Source organism: Mustela lutreola, chromosome 1 (assembly GCF_030435805.1).
Source record: "Mustela lutreola isolate mMusLut2 chromosome 1, mMusLut2.pri, whole genome shotgun sequence".
NCBI classification, from domain to species: Eukaryota; Metazoa; Chordata; class Mammalia; order Carnivora; family Mustelidae; genus Mustela; species Mustela lutreola.
Window position 1 is genome coordinate 164,268,527 of NC_081290.1, and position 24,076 is coordinate 164,292,602.

Below are 24,076 nucleotides of genomic sequence, written 5' to 3' on the forward strand. Positions count from 1 at the left end.
ATGGCTCCAGGGGAGTCAAGGGGGCAACACTCCTGGCCTCCATTACAAAACCCTGAAACTTACAAAGACAAAGCCAAGGGGAGGGAGGGTGGGTAGGTCTTTGAGAAATCAAGAACCCGGTGGCCCAAAGGAAGTGCTGGCTTTGGCAGCAGAAGGACCACTGGATCTGGTGTGAGCAGGCCAACTCACAGCAACTCCATGCAATACCCTGATCTCATTACGTCTGTCTCCTTAGTTCCCGAAAGAGGAAAAGAAACCCGCAATCTTCTGAATATTAAGAAAGAAAAGGTACGTTATGAAAATATGGCTAAGTTTAAATGGAGAACTGAAATGGTATTCACAATTTCCTTTCCCTTAATCATTAACATTTGAGTAAAACATTAGCCAAAAAAAAAAAAAAAAAAAAAGTCACTAGCGGCAAGCAAACAAGGAAAGAGGCATACTGTAATACAGTAACTTTAAAACCAGAGCCAAGTTAAGAGGAACAGGGGGCACCACCCATGGCTCACCTCCTAGGCCTGGCCCAGCCCTAACAGCCAGAGTTCTCACCCACCTCCCCCAAATCTGCAGAGGTCAACAGCTGCCAATTCTTTTTCCTCTTCAGTTAAGGAGTGGTGGGAAAAGCTGCTGGGAAAACAGGTGACACTGGAACCAGAACAATGAGCGACCCTCCTGTGAAGGAAATCGGGGCTCCAAGGCCACACACTGAACTGGGGAAATGATCCACTTGCAGCGGGCATTCTTCCCCAGCAGAAGTGAAGCACACCTCCTAGATCTGTGCGCTGCGCCACGCCACAGGGCTGCCACCCAAACCCAAACCCAGAATCCGGGACAGCTGCCTCTCCCCCACCTCAGCCCCGCACTCATATGGTACAGGCTACAGAAAACAGGTCTTACTTTAGAGCCCACAAGCCCAACAGCACTAGCATGAACACGATGAGAATAGCAGGCAAACCATACAAAAAAACAAAGATGTCAATCCAAAGTAAAACCTAACTCCAGAGAAGCAATCTTCCCGACCACTTCACCTAACTGCAGAATATTCATGCAATAAAACCAGAGCTCAAAGATGAAAATTACAAAACAAAATGAGATAAAAGGGAATGAAGGCTTCCACAAAAAAAAAAAAAAAAAAAGAACAAAACATCACTAAAGAACCAATAAATAAATTATAATGAGCAAAGAACAAATTTCTGCCAGTAATTTAAAACAGAAATACTAACAAAGGAGGGTTTGAGAGAACCACAGTGAACGTAGGTGGAAGACAGATTAAAACATGTAATGAGGGGCACCTGGGTGGCTCAGTCGGCTAAGCATCTGCTCAGGTCATGATCTCAGAGTCCTGGGATTGAGGCCCCATTGGGTTCCCTGCCCCGTGGGGAACCTGCTTCTCTCTCCCCCTTTACTCCTCCCCCGGCTTGTGGTGTCTCTCAAAATAAAATCTTAAAAAAAAAAAAAAAAAAAAACAACCAGGGGCGCTTGGGTAGCTCGGCTCAGGTCGAGGTCTCAGGGTCCTGGGATCCAGCCCCACATGGAGCCCTGCACCGAGCTCTCTGCTCGGTGGGGGGCCTGCTTCCTCCTCTCTCTCTGCCTGCCTCTCTGCCTACTTGCGATCTCTGTCAAATAAATAAATAAAAATCCTTAAAAAATAAAAAAAAAAACAACCAAACAAATACCTAACCTGGCTGGCTCAGTGGGCGCAGCCTGCGAGACACTTGGTCTCAGGGTCGTGAGTTTTAAGCCCCAGGCTGGGTGTAGAGATCACTAAAAAACATGTAATGAGACAAAGATACCAAACATAGGATAACTGGTGTTCCTACAGAACTAGAGACTGGACTACGAGGTATGTTCAAAAATAAAGAACACACGATTTCCCTGAATTGAAAGGAGCAACAGAACCTGAAGATTGAATGCTGAACTTGAAAGACGTTTTCAGGCATTGCAAAGGAAATCCCCCCCACCCGCCAAAATATTTTATTACAAAAATTGTGAAACATATTAAAACTTCTCTTAAGTGGCAGAAAATTCAGGCTGCCCTCCTCTTCCCCAGAGTAACATTCAGTATTAGAAGCAATTGCAACAGTGTTTACATTATTGAGAGAGAAAAAAAAACTGGAGATATTGTTCCTGGCCAAGATGTCGCACAAATCTAGAAAGGACAACAGGCGGAAATTCTCAAGCATGAAAGAAGTCAGAGGCTACATTCTCCTTCTTAGAGTGAAAAAACAGGAGAACGAAATGCAGCTAATTAATAGAGAAATAAAAATAAAGGTCTCAGGAATGCAGAAACCATGGGAAAATAACTGATGGTAATCATTAAAACCCTTCGAAAAAGAAATAATAAAAAAAACCTTGGAGATTACAGTTACAGGATGGAATCTAAGGGTTATAAAATGGACTATTTACTACTAATAATTAGTGCAAGCAAAAGATGAGGAGACAAAAAGGCAGAAATGCTAATGTCCAATCTCTCATAGCAGAGTCAGGAAATACTATATAAAATGGGTAAGTAATTATAGATATGACTCACAAAGATTTTTTTTAAGCCTCTTTTACAAAATAATCTCTTGGTGAAAAATACATTTCTTTAAAGCTTAATAATTCCTTTAATTTTACTAGTTTCTTTTCTTCGCTTATATTCAGGGAAATTTTAAGTACTTCAGTGTAAGATTATTCTTTTTCTCCATATGCATTTATCTGTGAATAAGCTGGAAGATTACAGAGTAGTATTCACCTAAAGTAGTAAGGACTATTTCAGTGATGGGATTTTGAGTATTTGTTTCTATTTTTTTTTTTTTTTTTTAATTTCAACTCATTGATGTGTCCCAATGGGAGGTGGGGGTAGGGCAATACACGACAACATGGATGGTTATTTTTATAATCAAGGAGTTAGGGAGAACTTTCTAAGTACGGCATAAAACCTACAACCCGTAAAAGCAATGATTAGGACGTCTGACTACAAAAACTGCCCAGTGTTCTATAAATTAGTATACTTCCAGTATTCGTGCTCAAACTAATAATGATACAGTCATCTGTTTAAGTACCAACAGATCCAGTGAGAAAACCAGTAGCCTCACAGCCTGGTCCTCAGGTAAATACCGCCCACTGGCTTTCTGGAGTTGCAAAGAATTTTGAGAACAACTACCAAGTCTGCAGCCATCTCCACCCACCAAATGAACCAAGTCCAAGAAACCACTCTCCTCTGGGGCAAGCTGAAACCCCCTCCGAAGTAACAGTGCAAACACTCAAGCTTGCAAGCCAGCCCTCCCCCTCACCCAAGAGGCCCAGGTCTCAATGGGCCCATTCTTCTGCCCCCCTCTGGGCTTTTGCTCTCTTACACACCCTAAAAGGACATCTTCTCTTTTCCCAGTTCCCATTCCCAGAACGTTAGCCTCAAGCTTTGGCTCACCCAAAGGCCACCCAGGGTGGGAGATTTCTGCAAACACTGCAGGAGGTCTTAGGGGGGCGGTCCTGGCAGGAGGGAGAAGGGTGGTGTTACCTAGAGGTGGTGGCCCATTTACTTTCCCCAGAAAATCCCCGTTGCTGGGAGGGGCAGGATGGAAAGATTATTAAAAAAAAAAAAAAAAAAAAAAAATCAGTGGGGACTCAGAAGCAGGGAACAAAATTAGAACCAGCAGCCTGCTGCTCATTGAGTAATATTTACCGAGCCCCCACTGTGTGTGTCAGTGCCTATGGGAGGGAGACTGAGAAAGGCAGAGCCTAGTGTCAGGGCCCAGCACAGACAGCTGGGGTTGGTAAGGGGGAGGCTGGTGGCTTGACTTAGCCACCTGCTGAGCCCTGAGTGAGGGAAATGACAGCCAGGCTCAGGGGCTGGACCAGGGCAGAAAGGGAGTACATTTGCCAGGCTCCAGCATTCAGGCGGAGGCTGGATTGGACAAAGCAGAGGAGTCTTCCAAAACTAACTGAGTGAGTCAGGCGGCCTGGTGAGCAGCAGCCAGTCGGGGCTTCCCCACCAGAGGCCAGGGCAAGAGTCACTGCTGTTCTCATCATTCATCCATCACCACTTCCCAGACACTCGGTTGCAAAATTCTGACCTGTTGTCCCTTATGTCCACTCCTGTTTTGTCAGACCATGGGGCCTGACATGTGGCTTAGGAAACATGGTGCTCCCATCCACGACTTCCGTCACCTGCTTGAAGTAAAACTCCCGGACTTGTTATTCAAGGTCCAATGAATAAGAAAAGCATATGATCTACTGGCTAAATCAACAGACAACATGACAAGTTGGGCAGACCTAGGTTCAAATTTGGGGCCTATCACTAACTTACCATGTGCCCCTAGTACAATGAAGCAACAAAATGTCCAACCTCACAAGGGCACCCTGATAAATGAGACCTTAAGGGTCATAGCCCAGTGCTGTGTTCCTTCTGTTCCCTCCCTGAAGCTCTCAGGCCAATCCCTTCCCCTAGAACTGACTCCTGCGAGTTCTCAGAAGGCAGCTGAATGGGGGTGCCTGGCGAGCTCAAGCTGCTTAAGCATCTGACTTCAGCTCAGGTCATGATCTCAGGGTCCTGGGATCAAGCCCCATGTTGGGCTCCCCGTTCAGTGCAGAGTCCGCTTGTCTCTCTGGCCACTGCTCTAAAATAAATAAATAAAATCGTAAAAAAAAAATAATAATAAAGTAAAGAAAGAAAGCAGCTCAATGATCCTTTTTCCAGGAAGCCTTCTTGGACCACTATTTAGGTACTCTTCAACTACTTTGCACTCCTCATTATCTGGTCTTCCAGGGATCCTTCCCAACAGATTTTTCCTCCTTAAAGGCCAGGAGGGGCCTCCCTTTACCTCTCCCCAGAACACAGTGCCTGGACCAGTACTGAGCATACAAGGAAACAGAAGCAGCAAATTTCTGCTGGAAGATGTGAAGTCCAATGTCTAATGATGTTTCATTCTAATGATGTTTCCTCTAAATGATGTTTGCCTGCATCACCCCTACAGCTTGATGAGGAACAGGGAGCTCAGAGGCCCCCTCCAGAGACATTCTGTCCTCCTGACCTGGGGCCTTCAGACATTATCTGAGCTCAGAGGCCAACACCACTTACTACTTTCTTCTTTTGCCTAATCCATCCCTGTTCCTTCAATTTCATTTTTATTAGCTAAAAGCTAGCTACACCTACCAGACTTTGAAAAACTGAGCCCAAGAGTTCATTTATTCAACAAATATTCATTGCATACTGGCTTCACCCCGGAAATAAAGCTAGGTAATGAGAATGCCTAGCAGCTGTTCTCACTGAGTGGGGAGAGCAAACAACTCAACAACTTCTAAGAACAACGGTGACAAGGGTCATCATGTTGTTCAGGGTTCAGTTAGGCAATTTAACGGCTTGGAGAATCATGGGAAGAGCTGAAGAAACCCACAGCACGCTGCAGACTGAGGAGCTACTCCCAAAAATCAGAGTGCAGACATGGACCGCCCAGGAGCAGCGGCCCCTGCTGCATGAGATAGTATGGCATCAAGAAGCTGCCCAGTCAAGAGCCATGTCGCCCCTGCCATGATCTACACCAGCAAAATGGATGTTCTGGGGTCCACCTTGAGGAAGAGGATATCCAACCACTTAAGACCAGATCGCGTCCCGCTAATTGGCAAATCCAAGTCACAGTGGGACTTTTACTGCAAGGATGCCTGGCAAGTTTTTTATTTTCTTTTAATAGGGTTGGACCATAATTATCCAAAGCAATGTGCTTGATGGTGAAAGGAGGCACCGTGAACAAACACATGGGGAGAACAGGAGTAAACCACAGAGTGGCCTTGGCATGGATGCCTGGTGACTAAGTCCAAGCACACCACACACCATAGATCATGACATGGGGAAGTACAGGAAGCCATGGAGAACACAATGGGGCAATCAAATCTAGCGTCAGAGAAGACCTCTAAAAAGAGAACATTATTTTAGCAGAGACATGAAGGGCTGTAAAAGTGGGCCAGGTAAAGGTCAAGGGGGTATGGGTGGGGTGGAATGTTCTAGAATGTAGCTGCAAAGATGGAGCATGTAAGAACTTCCAGGTCCAGTGGGGCCAAGGTAGTGGTCCAGTAGGCCTTGTTAAGGTGACAAGACCTAATTTTCACTAACGATGTGATCTGACTGGTGGTTTTAGCATACAGTCTGGAGAATGGATTGAAGGTTGTCAATCCCTGAGTCTGGGAGACCAGGAGGCTGTCTCGTGTCTGGGTGGGAGAGCACAGCACTCAGCTTGTTCTAAAGAGCAAGGCTTCTTTTTCCTTGCTTCAAAAGCCAGCCTGGGGCGCTTCCCCTGCCCCTGAAGCTGCTGGTCACATAGTTTTCCATTAAAAAACTGAATAGGGCCCTCTCTAGCAGCCACCAGGAAGGAACAAGCCACATCATTGTCCTCATCACCCAAAGCACCAGAGTTCAAAAAAACCAACCTACCTCCTGCCATCATTTCCTAAATCAGGCTGAAACAAGTCAGCTCCGCTGTCCTGCTGTCACAGGAGGGCCATTTATAAACACTAGCTCCTGCTCCCTGGCAGCAACACTGTAGGCAGAATTTGCCACCCTGACTAGAAGTCTCTTATGCTGCCTTCTTCCCAAAATGGGTACGAATTACCCTCTGAGCCTTAGGCTCCCTCTGGGAGATGAAGTGGGCCCTTCCCAAACAGTCAGCCTTTGTAAGACCCTGAGCCACAGCTGGCAGAGGTGTGCTTGGTTTCCCTGGTGCAGTGAACTTCTCTCTACTAGAAGCCAGGCCCTGGGCAGCTCCAGGGCTCCGCGGAGTAAGATGATCTTGGAACTGAGGCCTGCTGCTTCACACGCCCTTCCCCTTCAATGGCTTCTGCACCCTAGCTCCCCCTAAACAACCCTGATCCTTAAGCCCGTTCAAGTCCCCAACTCCTCCCCCAAAGAATCTGACCATGCCCATCTCTATAGCAGAGATGCCGGACCGTGTGGTAGTTCTTCTAGAAAAGTTGTTCCCAAAGTGTGATCCCTGAACCAGCAACAGCAGTATCACCTGGGTACTTGGAAGTGCAAATTCTCAGTGGCACCTGAATCTGAGGACTCAAAAGATCTGGGGTGGAGCCCAGCAATCCATTTTAGGACACCTGTTAGGTGATCACAATGCATCCTAAAGTCTAAGGACCACTGTTCTCAGAGGAAGATCCAGAGCTTTTGTTAGATTTCCAGATTTCTTCACCAAAGAGGGCAACCCCTCTTGCCCAGCCACTGCTCCTGCATGTGAGCGACTTTCCACCTCAGTGGAAAGGCACAAGCTCCATCTGGGGTCTTAGATTTCTCAGCAGCCATTGATTTTCAGCAGAGCCATACATGAGTCCAACTCTCATGAGAAAGAAGATTCTAGGGGAAAAGAAAGAAAAAGCCCGTATTTCCAAATTGGGGAAAGTAACAGGAAAGGGAGGGACACTAAGTAATTACACTACTGAATCATCATTCCTCCCATTTTCCCTCCCACTGTCCAAACTGCCCACGTGGCTCATCACTGACCCAAGGTTACTGGCAGTCACCATCTGATTACTGAGGCAAAAGGCTTTCCCCACATCCTGCTTCCTCACTGTGGGCCTCCCCATGTGACCAGAGCAACCCTCTTCCTACAAATCCCAAAGAGAATGCAGTGTCACCCACAGTTTCATGCTGTATCTGCTTACATACCTACCCCCTTCCCTTCTCTCCACTCCCCTGCACCATACCATCCTACCTCCTGATAAAATGCTACCTTTCCAGCACTCTCTTCCACCCAACAGCAAGTCAGTCCTTCTGCTTGTAGTTAAGAGTTCGTGCAACTAGACCCCATCGCTTCCACCATCCCCTGCCTTTACTCTCTGGCCTGGGCCCTGGATTCTACCCAGAATGCTCCTCCCACACCCCACTTCACCCCTGCACCTCCTGTCTTTGCAAGCCACAGGCTAGAAGTCTGATTAACATGTTAGAAATGCCTGTCAGAAAGTCTGGATGTGTTTCAAGCACTCTCTCTGCAAGGTATGAAGGGCCTGGATGTGAAGGGGGGAAGAGGGGAAAAGAGGGAGAAGGGGGGGCAGGCAAAGCCCCATCTCTGACCCACCCCAAATCCTGCCTAGCACCAGTCCCACCACACAAGGAAGCACCTTCCTCGGGCTCCCACCACTCCTGTCTCAACTATACACTGTCTTAGAAGGCCAGGCTGGTTCTAGTACTTTCAACTGTCTTCCCAGGTTGCTTCATAACAGTCCTAGGCCGGTAGAGCCTAGTAAGTACTTGCTGCATGAACACATATATACCAATGCATATGGACTCAGATATACCCCCGCCTTTTCTAGATATCACAGAATGGCTGGGACAGACCTCGCTGAAGATGCCCCACTTTCAGCTGCAGGATCAAGGGCAGGAGCAAATGAGTGTCTTCCCAAAGGCCTCTCTATAAAGGGGTGAAGGGAGAGCATGAGGACCCGACCCTTTGCCCTCCAAACTGTCCTTTCTTTGCCAGAGCTCTAGAGAGGCTGTCAAGAGCACACAGATGGATTCCAGAGCAAAGACAACCAGGTTTCTGGGTCCTCTCACACTCAGATCCAGACCAGGACCAACGAAAAAAAATCACACAGGCAAAGCTTCCATTTCCCAGGTTAAAACACCCTCAAGGCTGTGGGTCCGCAGCAGTCCGAACTTCAGCTGCAGAAGTGACTTCCCTAACAACAAAACTACTTATGCGTGTATTTCCACTTCCCTAGCTCCTATAAACTGCTTGCCTATTAAAAAGGGATCAACATTCTGACCAGACTTAAAGGCTTACCCCCTCTCCGGCCAACCCTAACCCCAACCATGAGGGGCAACTGGATTACCACCTGGAAAGGGTTTCTGATTTTAGCTTGCTACTCAGATGTGCTGTAGTTTGGGTGACTTTCCACTCCAAACAGAGAGAGAAAAAGAATAATTCTGGGGGAGCACTACTCACAATAATAAAAACCATGGAGGCAACCCCAAAAACCCATCAGCAGGAGTGGATGAATAAACGAACCAATTCTCACAATGGAACAGTATACAAGACTGAATTAACCATAGTGACACAAACACTGAGTGTGTACATTCTAAGATGTTACTAACAACTGCCTTGTGAATGCCACTCATTCTTCCAGACCTCTTCTCCAGGAAGGTTGGGAAGGATGGTCTGAATCTGAAGATACTGCACTGTATTCCCTGTGGACAAGAACCCGTTCGGGTTTCCTCATAAAGCTGACGGGGCACAGGAAACTTGAGTGGAGGAGATGCTGAAATGAAATGAAACCTCTTAACCAGCCTTCCAGATTCCACTGGGCACCTACCCCCATACTGTCAGCCCTTTCTCTCTCTCTCTCTCTTTTTTTTTTTTTTTTAAGATTTTATTTATTTATTTGACAGAGAGAAATCACAAGTAGACGGAGAGTCAGGCAGAGAGAGAGAGAGGGAAGCAGGCTCCCTGCTGAGCAGAAGCCCGATGCAGGACTCGATCCCAGGACCCTGAGATCATGACCAGAGCCGAAGGCAGCGGCTTAACCCACTGAGCCACCCAGGCGCCCCCCTTTCTCTCTTTTTAAAGTATAACATACACACATGTAAAGTGCCAAATCTTAAGTGTACAGCTCAATGAAAGAACTCACCCTTTGGAAGTACAAATCTGATCACAGCACGATCTTTGTTTTAAACCCTCTGATGGTTTTCCAGTACAAGTGGAATAAAAACTAGACTCCCTTCCCTGGCCTAAAACTCACGTGTCATCTGGCCCTTGCCAACTGCACTGACATTTTTGAGCCCTCTCACTCACTAGGATCCAACCACTCTAGCCTTCTTTCTGTCCCTTTAACATATCATGTGCATTCTGACCTCAGGGCCTTTGCACCTGCTATTCCCTTGGTTTAGAGTGCCTTCCCCCTAGATCTTCATAGGTCTCAGTTCAAATGTCACCTCTACAAAGGTATGGATGCCCACGTGGTTCATGGGGAGGGTGGTAAGCTCACTTCCAGGCATTCAGAATCCCAACACACTGTTTTATTTTCTTCTTAGTGTATGTCACTATAAGCGTCTGCCTTTGGCTCAGGTTGTGATCCTAGAGTCCTGGGATGGAGCCCCACATGGGGCTTCCTGCTCAATGCGAAGTCTGCTTCTCCCTCTGCCCCTACCCCTTTCTCTCTCAAATAAATAAATAAAATTTAAAATAAAATAGTTCTCATAGGGTGCCTGCGGGGCTTAGTGGGTTAAGTAACTGCCTTTGGCTCAGGTCATGATCTCAGGGTCCTAAGATCAAGCCCCACATGGTTAGGCTCCCTGCTCAGCAGGAAGTATGCTTCTCCCTCTCCATCTGCTGCTCCCCTCTGCACATAAGTGCTCTCAATTAAAAAAAAAAAAAAATTCTCTAAAAAAATGAATGGAAGTATTAATTTCCCACCGCCCATTGTCACAGTGTCAGGCAGTTCAGAATTGTGTTGTTCTTTGGTCCCTATCCACAGCTGAACTGTTGGCAAACTTAGGGGCTAGATCTCCTCTCCTGGAGCTCCTCTCCCCTGGAGCCAGAAGGTTGTCTGGAGCTGGAATACAGAACACCAGTCAGAGAAACTAAAGTGAAACCTAAACCACAGCAGGGGGTCCAAGAGCAAAGTAGTAGGAGGGAAGCAGATGCAGGCAGGCAGCCTCCCTTCCCAGCAATCCCGAAGATGACAAATGTGCCGAGGATGGGCAACCATCTGATAATCCCGCCAAAAATAACATGTGAACTTTCCCCATGGCAGGGGGAGAAAAGGAAAGCAAACCCCACAAGTACAGGCTGTTTCTAGAATTTCTCAGCTGCTCATGGAAACTCTGAGTCTCAGCCTAGTGGCATATAACCTCTCAATGTGCCAACTGCACACATCCTGAAATGCAGGGGGAGGGGCTTTGTGAGTGGCTGCCAAGAGGGAGTTGTGAGAGAATAGTCAAGGTCACAGGCATAATCTGGCCAGCAGAACTGTGCACACACCTCTGTTCGCCCACGGTCAAGGCCTCTTGCCGTGGGAGGCATCCCCACGCAGTGTCTGCCGGATGCAGGGGGCGGTGGCTGAGGAGGGAAGAGCAGGAACTGGGACACAATCTCTGCTCCTAGGGCTGGTCAGGTTGCACCAGAGGCCACTTTGGCTAGTGGCCCGAGTCTGGAGGCATGGGTGACTTTGTACTTTTTGCACCTTTCTGGGAAAGGTGATGAGAACTGTCGTGGCTTGCAGCTCCTGGAAACGAACTGGGGACCTGGTATCCTGAGAATTTGCCTGGCCTCTCAAATGGAACATCTCCAACATCAGAGAAAAAAATGGTCGGCACTGGGACGCCTGGGTGGCTCAGTGAGTTAAAGCCTCTGCCTTTGGCTCAGGTCATGATCCCAGGGTCCTGGGATCGGGCCCCGCATCAGGCTTTCTGCTCAGCGGGGAGCCTGGTTCCCGCCCCCCCCCTCTCTGCCTGCCTCTCTGCCTACTTGTGATCTCTGTCAAATAAATAAAATCTTAAAAAAAAAAAAAAAAATTTTTTTTAAAGGTCAGCACTGAAATATACACATGCCAGTGTCACCTGGGCCTGGGATGGCTGAGTACAGGACATGCCATCCGTGGGCATGGGAGAGAAAGAAAGAGGCAGGAAGGGATGTCAGGGCCTTACAGCTCTGGCTCATCTCCTAGAGGAAAAAGAGGGCCAGCTTTCCCAGGCCGACATGGCTCCCCCTTGCCCCAAGCCTCACGTACTCTGTGCTCTAAGAAAACGAGAGTCTGTAGGACTGGCTGGGAGCCCTCCAGTTTCCAGGAAAGGACGACAGTAGTCCAACAGTTCAGCTTGCTCCCCGTGATTTACAGGGCTTTCTTGACTTGCAGGACACATACGTACCCCACTCCTTTCTCCCACAAACCAACCTTTTAGGGAAAAAAAACCAGCTGTGGGGTCTGCCCTCCTCACTCTCCCTTTGGGAGGGCAGCTCAGCAGTCCTGGGGCCAGGGAGGTGGTGATGGGAAAGGCCTTTCAGGAGAGTGGGCTGCCTCCTCCCTCAATCTCCACCTGGCAGCAGGACACCCGAGAGAGTCCTCAGGGGACAGGGGGATCTCTGCAGAAGGAAAGGACCAGTGAGATAGAGTAGCAAGGTGCCTGGGGGTCAGTCCTGTCCCCATAGTGGCAGTCAACAAACAATTACTAAGAACTTACTCCACGGGCACCTGGGTGGCTCCGTGGGTTAAAAATCTGACTGTCTGTCTTGGCTGAGGCTCAGGTCATGATCTCAGGGTTGTGAGATCAAGCCCCATGTGGTCGGGCTCTGAGCTCTTTGGGGAGTCTGCTTGAGATTCTTTCCCTCTCCCTGTGCAGCCCTCTCTCAAAAATAAATAATAATCTTTTTTTAAAAAAACCGAAACTGGGGCACCTGGGTGGCTCAGTTGGTCAAGCATCTGCCTTCAGGATCCCAGCATCCTGAAATCAAGCCCTGCATCCAGCTCCCTGCTCAGTGGGGAGCCAGTTTCTCCCTCTCCCTCTGCAACTCGCCCCAGACCCAGCTCCTGCTCTCTCTCAAATAAATAAAATCTTAAAAAAAGAATGCCTGCTTCAGTGGCGCCTGGGCAGCTCAGTGCATTAAGCCTCTGCCTTTGGTTCAGGTCATGATCTTGGGGTCCTGGGATCAGGCCCCGCATCAGGCTCTCTGCTCAGCAGGGAGCCTGCTTCCTCCTACCCCTCTCTGCCTGACTCTCTGCCTACTTGTGATCTCTCTGTCAAATAAATAAAATCTTAAAAAAAAAAAAAAAAAAAAAAAAGGAAAGCCTGCTTCAGGGAACCTGAGTGACTCAGTTGACTGTGTATCCAACTCTTGATTTCAGTCCAGGTAGTGATCTCAGGGTTGTGAGATGGAATGAGGCCCCTGTCAGTTCTAAGCATAGCCGGGTGTGGAGCCTGCCTGGCAGTCTCCCTCTCTGCCCCTCCCCCACTCACACACGCAGGCTCTTAAAAAATAAGAAAGGCCTGTTTCAGGATTCTCACCACCCTTGACTATTAAAATAGTATTTCATCTTTACCAAATAGGTTAAAAATCATTCTTTCAATTCTTTTAATTTGCATTTCTCAGATTCTCAGTGTGGCTAATCATATTATCAGGTTCACTGACATTTATATTTCTTCCTTCATAAACTATTACTCTCCTTCGCCCATTTTTGCTGAGATTCATTCATCTTTGTTCTTATTGGTGTATGTAGGAGCTTACTGTATGGTAAAAATATTAACCTCCTGTCATGTGTTACAAATACCTTCCTAATTAATCATTTGCCTCCTAATTTTGTTAATAGGTATAACTGACAAATTTTTTAAATAACGCAAAGTAAATTTATCACACATTTCCTTTAAGTAGCATGCTTGGGGGGCGCCTGGGTGGCTCAGTGGGTACCTCGGTGACTCAGTCTGCTGAACATCTGATTCTTGGTTTCAGGGTCATGGGACTGAGCCCCGCTTTGGGCTCCATGCTCAGCGCAGAGTCTGCTCAAGATTCTCTCTCCCTCCTCTTTGGCCCTCCCTCCACTCATGCTCACACATACTCATATGCGCTCTCAAATAAACATAAAAAATCCTTAAAATAAATAAATGTACAACACACTTAAACTGCTAGAGTACGGCAATCCATGTAACAAAACATGTTTGAGCACAGAGATTAGGCACTTTGGCTCTCAGTGAGAGAGACCTCAGTGCAAATCCTAGTCTGCTTTTACTAGCTTCAAAACTTGGGTCAAGGAGACTTGCAGTCCTTATAAAGAAAAACAAAGCCTACTAATGGTCCCTACTTAAGAGTAGATAATGAGATACTGAATTATAAGTGCCAACACACAGTAACTATTCAATTAATATTAGTTATTTGGGGGAAGATTAACATGGAAAGATGTTCATGATATGGGAAATGGAAAAAAATAAAAAGAGCCCATAAAACTGTAGATACAGCAGACCATCTTAAGCTGTATTCATTCAGAGAAAGACTAAAAATGCATAATTGTTATCTTCTGATGATGGATTTAATGCTTACATCTGTTATCGTTTTATTCATCTGCATTTTTTACAATGAACATGTATTACTTTAAGAAGAAAGTTAATTTTAGACTCCAGTTGGGAAAGAGGAAAGGCTTAATGACGACCAAGTGAGAAGGCTTTTTCCTCCCCTGCACGAATCTGGAGGTGGACTGCAGTCCTCATCTGCCCTGGGCTGCACTACATTTGTGCCTGGTTCCTAAGTAAATAAAATCTTAAGTTTTATTTTAAAATCTTAAAGTGAGCAGGGCCTCACCTCAGTTCTCCTGGATCAGGGCTTCTTCGATGAGATCCAAGTATCTGTACATCTAGGTCTGAGAGATCATCTGGACTGTAGTCTGGGGCACTGGTCTGACATTTCAGGACTGCTGTACTAGACAGGACTAGCAATTAACATTCTGTGATTTATCTAAACTCTCTGAAGTCAGATCACCCCTTTGCCTACCAAATGGTTCCCACCACCTCTGCCCTGCCCATCCTACATGGAAACTAGTGCTCAGTGAGAGCTCCATGAACACGCACGTTGTTACCGCAAAGTTGCTGGTCTGGATACCAAGCATGAAGGACCTCAGAGGCCAGCTTTCAAATTTCTGCTTCTTCTCAGATCTGGGTCAAAGGAGGGGAGCAGGCAGGCTGAGCCTGGGCCCTGGCCTCAACAGCAAAGCCCGAATTTGGTCTTAGGTCTAAAAAGAAACCTCCCTTTTCTTTTGCAACTCTGTGAATGACAGTCTATACAGGACATTTCTCCCCATCCTGAGTGTAGTGAGTTGAAAAACATCCCCCCAAATCCATGTCTACCCAAAACTTCAGAATGTGACTTTATTTGGAAATAGGATCTTTGCAGATATAATTAGTTAAGGATCTTGAGATGAAATCATCCTGTATTTAGGGTGGGCCCTAATGACTGGTATCTCTACAAGATATAGGAGAGGGAGATTTGGACAGAGGGGCACAGAGAAGGATATGTGACGATGGAGGTAGACATTGAAATGAGCCAAAGAACACCTGGAGCCAAGAGAAGCTGTTAGAGGCAAGGAAGGATTCTCCCCTAGAGCCTTTGGAGGGAGTATAGTACTGCTGATACCTTGATTTAGAAAGTTAGCCTCCAGAACTGTGAGAGGACACATTGCTGCTATTTCAAGCTACCCAATTTGTGATAAATTTGCTAAAGCAGCCATGGGAAGCAAATGCTTCAGTGCTGGAATTAATGCCTGATTGTTTTTACCTGGGGTTCTCTTGCTATGGCTGGCAGAATTCTAAGATGACCCCCCATGACCCTTGCCCTTGCTTGTGGGTAGGCCCTGTAAATATGAGGTTATCACTCCGGTTACTATGTTACATTATCTGGCAGAAGGGATTTTGCTGGTGTTAGCTGACCAAATTCATTAACCTTAAGACAGAGAAATTACTTTATGTGACCAGAACTAATCAGGTGAGCACTGGAAAGAGACAGGCTCTTCCTGGCCAAAGAGATTTGAGGCATAAAAGGATTCACCATGGGAGAAATAGTAATTTTTCCAGTGTTAGAAGTCTAGCAGACACCAGCTGGACCAAGTGAAAGAACACATCACCAGTATTCAGACATACTCACATCCTGAGTGCCTTGACAGGATGCTCTGAAAGGACGCAATATCATTTTTGTGATATTCTCGCCCAAAATGCATGACCCCATTCTAAGAAAGAAAGACACAGGAACTGTCAGATACTAGAGGAGACTAAGAAGAAGTAACAACTAAACGCAACATGGGATCCTGGAAGAGAAAAAAGGCATTAGCGAAAATACTGGCCACATTTCAAGAAGCCCTGCAGTTTGGTTAAATAATATTTGCCAATGTTGATTTCCTCTTCTTGATAATTGTACTACAGGGTGAGGGATATGAAGGAGCTCTGCTGTATTTTTTTGCAACTTTTCCTTAAGTCTAAAATTAGTTCAAAATAAAAAGTTTAAAAGGAAATGGCTGCCTAAGATATTTTTCGAGCCAAAAGGCAGACTAAATGCTTCAGGAGAAATTTTGATGCCAACGTACAGTGGGAGATAGATACCCCATCATATCATGAAAAACAATTACAAGGGAACAGGTATTTTGTGAACAGAGGCTGCCTCAGGGCCACAGGATTACAAACTTTTTCTCCAATACTTCTTTATTCTTTTCTTTACAATAAGTTTTCTTTACAATGCGTTACTTTTGACAATCAGAAAAAAACACAATTTTCAGGGGCACCTGGGTGGCTTGGTTGGTTGAATAGCTAGGTGCCCTCAGTTCAGGTTGTGATTGCCAGGTCCTAGGATCGAGCCCCATGTCAGGTTCCCTGCTCAGCTGGGGAGTTGGCTTCTCCCTCTCCCTCTGCCTCTCCCCCTGCTTGTGCTGTATGTGTCTCAAAAGAATAAACAAAATCGGGCGTCTGGGTGGCTCAGTGGGTTAAGCCGCTGCCTTCGGCTCAGGTCATGATCTCATCCTGGGATCGAGTCCCGCATCGGGCTCTCTGCTCAGCAGGGAGCCTGCTTCCTCCTCTCTCTCTCTCTGCCTGCCTCTCTGCCTACTTGTGATGTCTCTCTGTCAAATAAATAAACAAATAAATAATCTTAAAAAAAAAGAATAAACAAAATCTTTAAAATAAAATAATAAAATTTTTTCAAAAATACCAAACAGTTGCTTGGGGATGCTGTGGAGTATGACTAATCAAAGTTTCTGGAAGAGGCTTTTAAGGTAGAGAGGTCCTTGTTAAGATGGGATAGAAAGGTGTTCCCTGCCTCTGAGGGCTAAGAGGAGGCAGGAGGTGGCAGTTTAAGTGGACTGGTGCAAAAGATCTAGATCTGGGGTCACAGAGTTGTTATTCTAGGTAGGAGCAGGCTGGACCCCAAGACAGAGGGCTGCTGAAAGAGAGCTGTTAAGTCTTTGACATGGAACAGCTAAGGTTTCTCAGAGTGAGTATCAGTACCTCAGACCCCAGAGCCCTTCAAAAGCCCTGGGTCCAACCTAAATTTCCAGGCATGTCTGTCACTAGCCCTTCTCTCTATCACTACCAACCTGCGGCCTATGCTGATCACCCCTGCCCCAGATCATCCATCTTTGTGCCTCCTTGCCAGGACCCCTCTTCCAGCTTTCCTTTCTTCATAGCTTTCAAAATTTGACTTAATTCCACCTCCAGGAAGCCTTCCCTGACCACTCCTGCCCTAAGCACTTCACCTTCTTCCAGTCTGCTTAAGTATCTCACCTGCTTCACTCAACTGTAGCTTAAACCCACAAGACAGCACATAACCTTCCACATGTTGTCAGTGCATCTCCGCAAGGCCTTTGCAAGCATCTTCAGACCAGAGACAAGGTTTACCTGTCTTCACAGGGCAGACGCTCTCAGCTGAGCTCCACTGGTTTGCCCTGCCCCAGTACATCCTCCAGCAAATCACCTTTCTGCTCTCACCAGCAGAGGTCACATTTGGCAAGTCTGCTGTGCCTATGCCCAAACCTTTTTACACTAGTTCTGTTTGTTTTTGTGACTATAATTTAATTAGACAGTAACTGAAACGTAGGTGCAGAAAGAAAAAGGTTTGGTTTCTATGAAAATTCAGTGCTCTAGAACAGTAATTCTGAAATTCTGGTCTTAGAGGACACCTGGGGTCATTGAGACCATTTTGGGAGGTCTACCAGTTAAAAACTACTTTCATTATAATATTAAGATGTTGAAAGCCTTTTCACTCTCATTTTTCAGAGGCTACATGAAGTGTGGTGAATATAGAAGTCTTAGTTTTAAAAGATTTCTATGGCAGAAGTTTCGGGTATAAATATGTGTTTAGAGATTAACTCACTTTGTTTTCAAGACTTCAACTGAGTCTTTACCAGCAAACTTACATTATACCTATTACAATCTCTGCTATCTCATCATCTAATAAATCATTATTTTGAAATTCTGTAGATCTGCAAAGATGTAAAAACAATGCCATCCTGGGGCGCCTGGGTGGCTCAGTGGGTTAAGCCGCTTCCTTCGGCTCAGGTCATGATCTTGGGGTCCTGGGATCAAGTCCCGCATCAGGCTCTCTGCTCAGCAGGAGCCTGCTTCCTCCTCTCTCTCTGCCTGCCTCTCTGCCTACTCGTGATCTCTCTCTGTCAAATAAATAAATAAAATCTTTAAAAAAAAAAAAAATGCCATCCTGTTCTCCATTTTTTAACTCTTGGAAAACAGGTACTTACATAAAAATGTGCTTTTTATGTTAACATGTAATGATCTTGCATTTATTATTTTTAAATGTTTTAATCTGGGAGGGAGGTAGGGGGAGAGGGAGAGAGAGAATCCCAAACAGGCTGCACACCAAGCTCAAAGCACAACACCGAGCTCAATCTTACAATGCTGAGATCAAGACCCTAGCCGAAACCAAGAACTAGATGCTTAACTGACTGAGCCACCCAGGTGCCCCAAATCTGTTTTAATTTTTAACACAGCAAATATCAAAAGACTTGGCACATAAACAAAAGACAATATTAAAGAATTCTAGGATCAGAAAGTCTGAGAACTGCTCATCTAGAAAGACATGTTACAAATGAGGGGAAAAGGGGCACTTTAAGCATCTGATTTCGGCTCAGGTTATGATATCAAGGTCCTGAGATCCAGCCCTGTACTGGGCTCCCTACTTGGCGGGGAACCTGCTTCTCCTTCTCCCTCAAAAACATAAAATCTCAAAAAAAAAAAAAAAAAAAAAAAAAAAAAAGTAGGTTTCTACATGCAGACTGATAGGCAAATGTCTTTTATATTCTTTAAGAAAAACTAATGAACAGATGTATATGGCCTTTTACCCAGAATCCCCCTTCTGAGAATTTCTTCAAGTCGTAATTACACATGTAGGAAAAGTCATTTGTACAAAGTTATTCATTGCAGCGTTGTAGGTAATAACAGAATAGACAAAATAATGGAAACAACATAGTTCAGGGACAGAGAGAGATGACTTATGTACATTGGTTAAAGTATCACCATACTTCCATATCCTGAATATTGTGTGGCTACAATAAAAAAATGACCCAAGTGTCATATGGAAAGATCCAACACAGTTGCTAGGTGAAAACATCCAGGGGCTAAACAACACGTCTAACGTGCTAACCAGAACCATCTGTGAAAAAGAGGGGTGGGGGGGCAGGGTACGGTGTTGCACTGAATACCAAGTGTGTGTGTGAATGTATACATTGTTTTTAACCTTTTGATTTTTCAACTATGTGAATAAGGCCTAGTGAAAAAAAAATTTAATAAAATAAAAGGAAATGTCGGGGCACCTAGGTGGCTCAGTCGGTTAAGCGTGTGTCTTCAGGGCCCTGGAATCAGACCCCATGTGGAGCTCCCTGCTCAACAGGGAGCCTGCTTCTCCCTCTCACCCTCTGCCCCTTCCCCCTGCTCATGCAACCACTTGCTCAGTCTCTCAAATAAATAAATACAATCTTTAAAAGTAATAAAACGAGGGGCACCTGGGTGGCTCAGTGGGTTAAGCGACTGCCTTCAGCTTGGGTCATGATCTCAGGGTCCTAGGATTGAGCCCCGCATGGGGCTCTCTGCTCAGCAGGGAGCCTGCTTCCCCCTCTCTGCCTGCCTCTCTGCTTACTTGTGATTTCTCTGTCAAATAAATAAATAAAATCTTCTTTAAAAAAAAAAAAAGGAGTAAAACGAAATGTGAGAAAACTGCAGGTGGCATGTATAATTTTTATATAGAATCTGCAAGCTTGGGAACCTGGATGGCTCAGTGGGTTAAAGCCTCTGCCTACAACTCAGGTCATGATCTCAGGGTCCTGGGATCGAACCCCACATCGGGTTCTCTGCTTGGTGGGGCGCCTGCTTCCCTCTCTCTCTCTGCCTGCTTGTGATCTCTGTCAAATAAATAAATAAATAAAATCCAAAAAAAAAAAAAAAAAAGAATTTCCAAACTTAATTAGAGTACCCAGAACTCAAGAAAAAGGCCTCAGTCCCAAATCAATTTTGGTGAGTAAAAAAATACATGCATATGTTTTTAAAGTAAAATGAATTGTTTAAAACGTGGATTGTTTTAAAACCCTCCACTTTAAACTGACTTTTTATTAACTACTAACACCAAGTGCCTTGCCTAAGAGCTCCTAGGGATCCAATGGTTAACAAATTCGGGACTGTCACCTTCTCATTCCATCAAACTCCAACATTCTCCTGGGCCAGATGCTGGTGGAAGGTGGTTAGGCCTGAGAATGCAGTCAGACCTTGAAGTTTCCAAGGCAGGGAATAGTTTCCCACTGCTGGGCATGCCAAGCTCTCTCCAGGCTGATTCTATGGCCACTCTCCCTCCCCCTTTGTGGGCCTCCCAGAGTGTATTCTGCCTCTGAAAGGCTCAATGACCACAGCAAGGGTGGGGACAAGGCAGCGGGGTCTCAGAGATCTTGTAGGAAGGCTGTCCTGCTGGCTCCCGGGAGGGCATGAGGCCCCTGGCTGGCAGCAGACTCTGAACAACTTATCTGCTGGCATTCTGCCAAACCACCAGCCTCCAGGTCAGACAAGTCCCACTGTAGACATTTAGCCAGTCCTGGCTGGGGCCCCAGCGGTATGACCCTTCCACATCCAGTCCCTACCCTCACATGTCTCAAAGTATTCTGGAAAGAGAAGAAGACGACTCCTGCACTGGGGCGCCTGGGTGACTCAATCATTAGGTGTCTGCCTTCAGCTCAGGTCATGATCCCAGGGTCCTGGGATGAAGTCCAACATTGGGCTCCCTGCTGGGCAAGGAAGCCTGCCTCTCCCTCCCTCTCCCACATCCCCCTGCTTGGGTTCCCCCTCGTACTGTGTCTCTGTCAAATAAATAAATAAAACCTTTTTAAATAAATAAATAAGGACTCCTGCAGAAGAAACTTTTATCCACGCAAGTAAAGGGAATTTCTTCCCCCTAAGTAGGCATAGGGGTAACTGGCTCCTTCCTCTTCACATTTTCAAGGAGAATTACCAATTTCATTATCACATTTACAAATAAAAACAGAACCCTTGATGGTCTTCGCCATTAAGCCTCATGGTCACTAGCAAGCAAAGTGACTTGGTTAATGTGACCCATTAACCTCTCTAGATCTAGTTTCTTTAGTTGTAAAACAATCTAGTTACATTAGTTGTAAAACAAAGAGCCTAGACTTTAAAAGATTCTCAAAATCCTTGCAGTTCAACATCCTGCTGTCTTTAGTTCTGCAAGATGCCTAAGCATTACTTCTTTCACACTAACGGGCTGAATTATTTTAACGCAGTGGAGAAAAGGGGTCCCAATTCTCAGACATATTAACTCTATTCACAGCACTACTACTTAGATCCCAAGATCCTGTGAACACTGGACATGATTTCAGGTTCCTCCCGGAACTGAGTGGGATATGAGCAGGTAAGGAAAAAGGAAGACTGTGGGAAGGGTTTGAAAATAGAACCAGTCCAGTGACTGACATATACCTGCAAGCCCCCATACACAATGTTAGTCCTTCCAGCCCATTATCAGCCCAGTAAAGGAGTACTTCTGCTACCTAAAGAAATCACAACAGCTCCCAAAACTAAAGGTAGCGAGGAACCCTTTTTCCCTATGTCCAGTGATTCTGTGGAACAATCCCTGGAAGGGCACAGAAAAGCAGCTTACCAGAGGCAGGGAAATTGCATCCATGTTCCCAAGGAGGAGATGAATCAGGCCCAAGTCTGCACTGAAACCACTCCTACAACCCAACCTACCTAGTTTCTAGAACCCCTAAATAATACCCCATCCCACAGAGATGCTGCTGCCGCTGCTGCTGAAACCTCTACTGTGTTCCAGGAACAATCACAACGTGCTTCACGGTAGGGAGAACAGGCCCACAGAGGTTACGAAACCACCCTGCTGGAGAGTAATGGGGCCAGGATTTGGGCAGATTGATTTGGTTCAAAAGCCCAGAATCTCCCACCACCTCACACCATCTCCAGTAGAGTGCTGTCTTTTCCTAACTTAACTGAACACAACAGCGTGGCCCCTCTTGTGTGGCTACTTTATTCACGTCTGGATGTTCTCTCCTCATCAGGAGTCTGCAGGGGCCAGGCCTCATCCCCTCCTTGCACCTGGCAGTGGCCACTGCAGAGCTGAGCACAGACTGGGCCCTGTGTATTGACGTACTGAGAGAGACGAGGACTACTCAGAGAGCCATAGAGCCTACAGTTCTTACTCTTCTTGCCTAAACGACAAGGCCATTAATTCTGTTTGATGCCCTTTAGTCACACCTGCAAACCAAAGGCAGAAAGAGTACCACTAGTCTATCTCCTGGCTACCACACAATTTGGGAAAAGCCCACCTCTGGGCCTCCAACAAGAAATGGAGTATGTAGTTTTTAATTACAGCTTCTAAAAGTCACAATTTTGGACACCCTCTCTCTTGCTTCATCATCAACTTCCTCTCACCTTTTATGGCTCTTGTTTCAAGAGTTAAGGATTAATCACAGATGCTGTAGGTGAGAGATCTATTCTGACCCAGCACTGACCCCTTCCCAAGGTCACAGGGCAAGTTAAGAGCAGAGCTGGGACAGGGACCAAGATAACCAGACCAGTACACAGTACACCTTATCACCACCACTTCTCAGTAGCATACCACGTGCCTGTGGTTCCTTGGGAATAGTGATTCCGAAGTCAAAACCAAATCCAGGGTGGCTCCAGGAAAAGCCCCCACCATTCCTTATGCCCCAGGTGAGCATTCTGCCCTCATCAAATCATGCCCACACCGTCCTATTGGACCCCCAGACCCTAGGAGACACTAGATTCTTAAAACTGAAGCCACAACTCCGAGTCGAGAAAATTTTCTTGGCTTTAATTGAATCTCAGAATCACAAGGTGAAAGTACTGGATGGCTATTTTGTCCCATTGCCCTAACCTACCAAGAGAGGGCAGTCTGGGCCAGATCGCCCAACTTGGTCGGCAGGACCAAAAATAACTAAAAAAAAAAACATGCCCACGGGGTAAGCCAGGTCAGGGTTTCGCACAGTCCCTCCAGCTCTCGGTACTAGTCATCCGGGAGATTTGGGTCATTTTTCTTCTGCTGGTTGGCGATTCGGCCGGGTGGGATGGGCTGGGGGACACAGTTCCCGGAAAGCAAAGTCCAGAGACAAGTGTCCCATCGGAGCTGCCCACCAGATTTGCCCATTGCTCTCTGCTTTTTCTCCTATCTATGGGCTCCAGAAAGCCCTTTGGGCTTTTAGTGCGGCTGTCCACGTTCCGGACACCCTTCTTTGGCTCCCACATCCCTCGATCTCCTGCCGAAAGGAGAGCAGCTGCCACCAACTTAACCCCCATCGTGGCACCGCGGCCAGGTGTCCCCTCCATCCAGCGTCCGGGCGCATGTGCGGGTGCCCCGGGGCGCCTCCCTGGTCTAGCCCGAGGCTTCGGAATCCGGAGCCCAGCTCCCAGTCCTCGGCGCCGCCGGGCCCCCGCCCCCACCCGGTGACCCCGAGACTTGGAGGCGCGCCGCTTCTCCGCGCGATGCCCCACTCCTCAGCACTGCGCGGTCCCGCACGCACGCACGCACGCACGCCCTCCGCCCTCACCTGAAGCTCGGGAGGACGCCACCTGTGCTCCGCGCAACCTCACAAGCCAGGCCCTCGCGCGAGCCGCAGCGCCGGCGGTACCCGAGTCGGTGCGTCCGCGGAGGGAGCCCGCGTGCCCCAGCCCCGCTGTCTGCGTCCGTCCCCGCCACCGCTGCGCATGCCCCGCTATAAGCCTGCGCGTCAGCGGCCGGGCCCACCCCCGGGCCTTGGCCCCGCCCCCGCCCAAAACCTCGCCCTCGCCCCACCCTGCTCTCCCCAGGGCCTGCCACGTGGGACCCCCGCGGGCCGTGGGGCGACGTGCGCGAGCTGTCAGCCGGCTGGCGGCCCGCTAGGCCCGGCCCGGCGCTGGCGCCTTGCCGCCCCAGGCTGAGAGCTAGCTCGCCGGGATCCTAGCCGCAGCAGCTTCGTCTTCTAGCCCTTACGCGAATTCCATTCTTCATTCACTGAGGCCCCGTAGACTCCTCCTTCCCTTGGAAACTTCCATTAAGACCTTTCCCTCTCAACGTGGGAAGCTCTTACAACCTGGCCTCCATCGCTTAGCAGTGAGACTGCT

At 47.1% G+C, this 24,076-nt stretch overlaps 1 protein-coding gene across 1 annotated transcript in view; it reads right to left on the reverse strand.

Moving 5' to 3' along the window:
• SLC39A14 (solute carrier family 39 member 14) overlaps window positions 1–23,694 on the reverse strand; it is a 46,726-nt gene extending 23,032 nt beyond the window's left edge. The window contains exon 1 of the mRNA XM_059178457.1: window positions 23,524–23,694. The gene's annotated coding sequence lies outside the window, so the exon portion shown is untranslated. The remainder of the gene's footprint in view (window positions 1–23,523) is intronic.
• Between the last annotated feature and the right edge of the window lie 382 nt (window positions 23,695–24,076).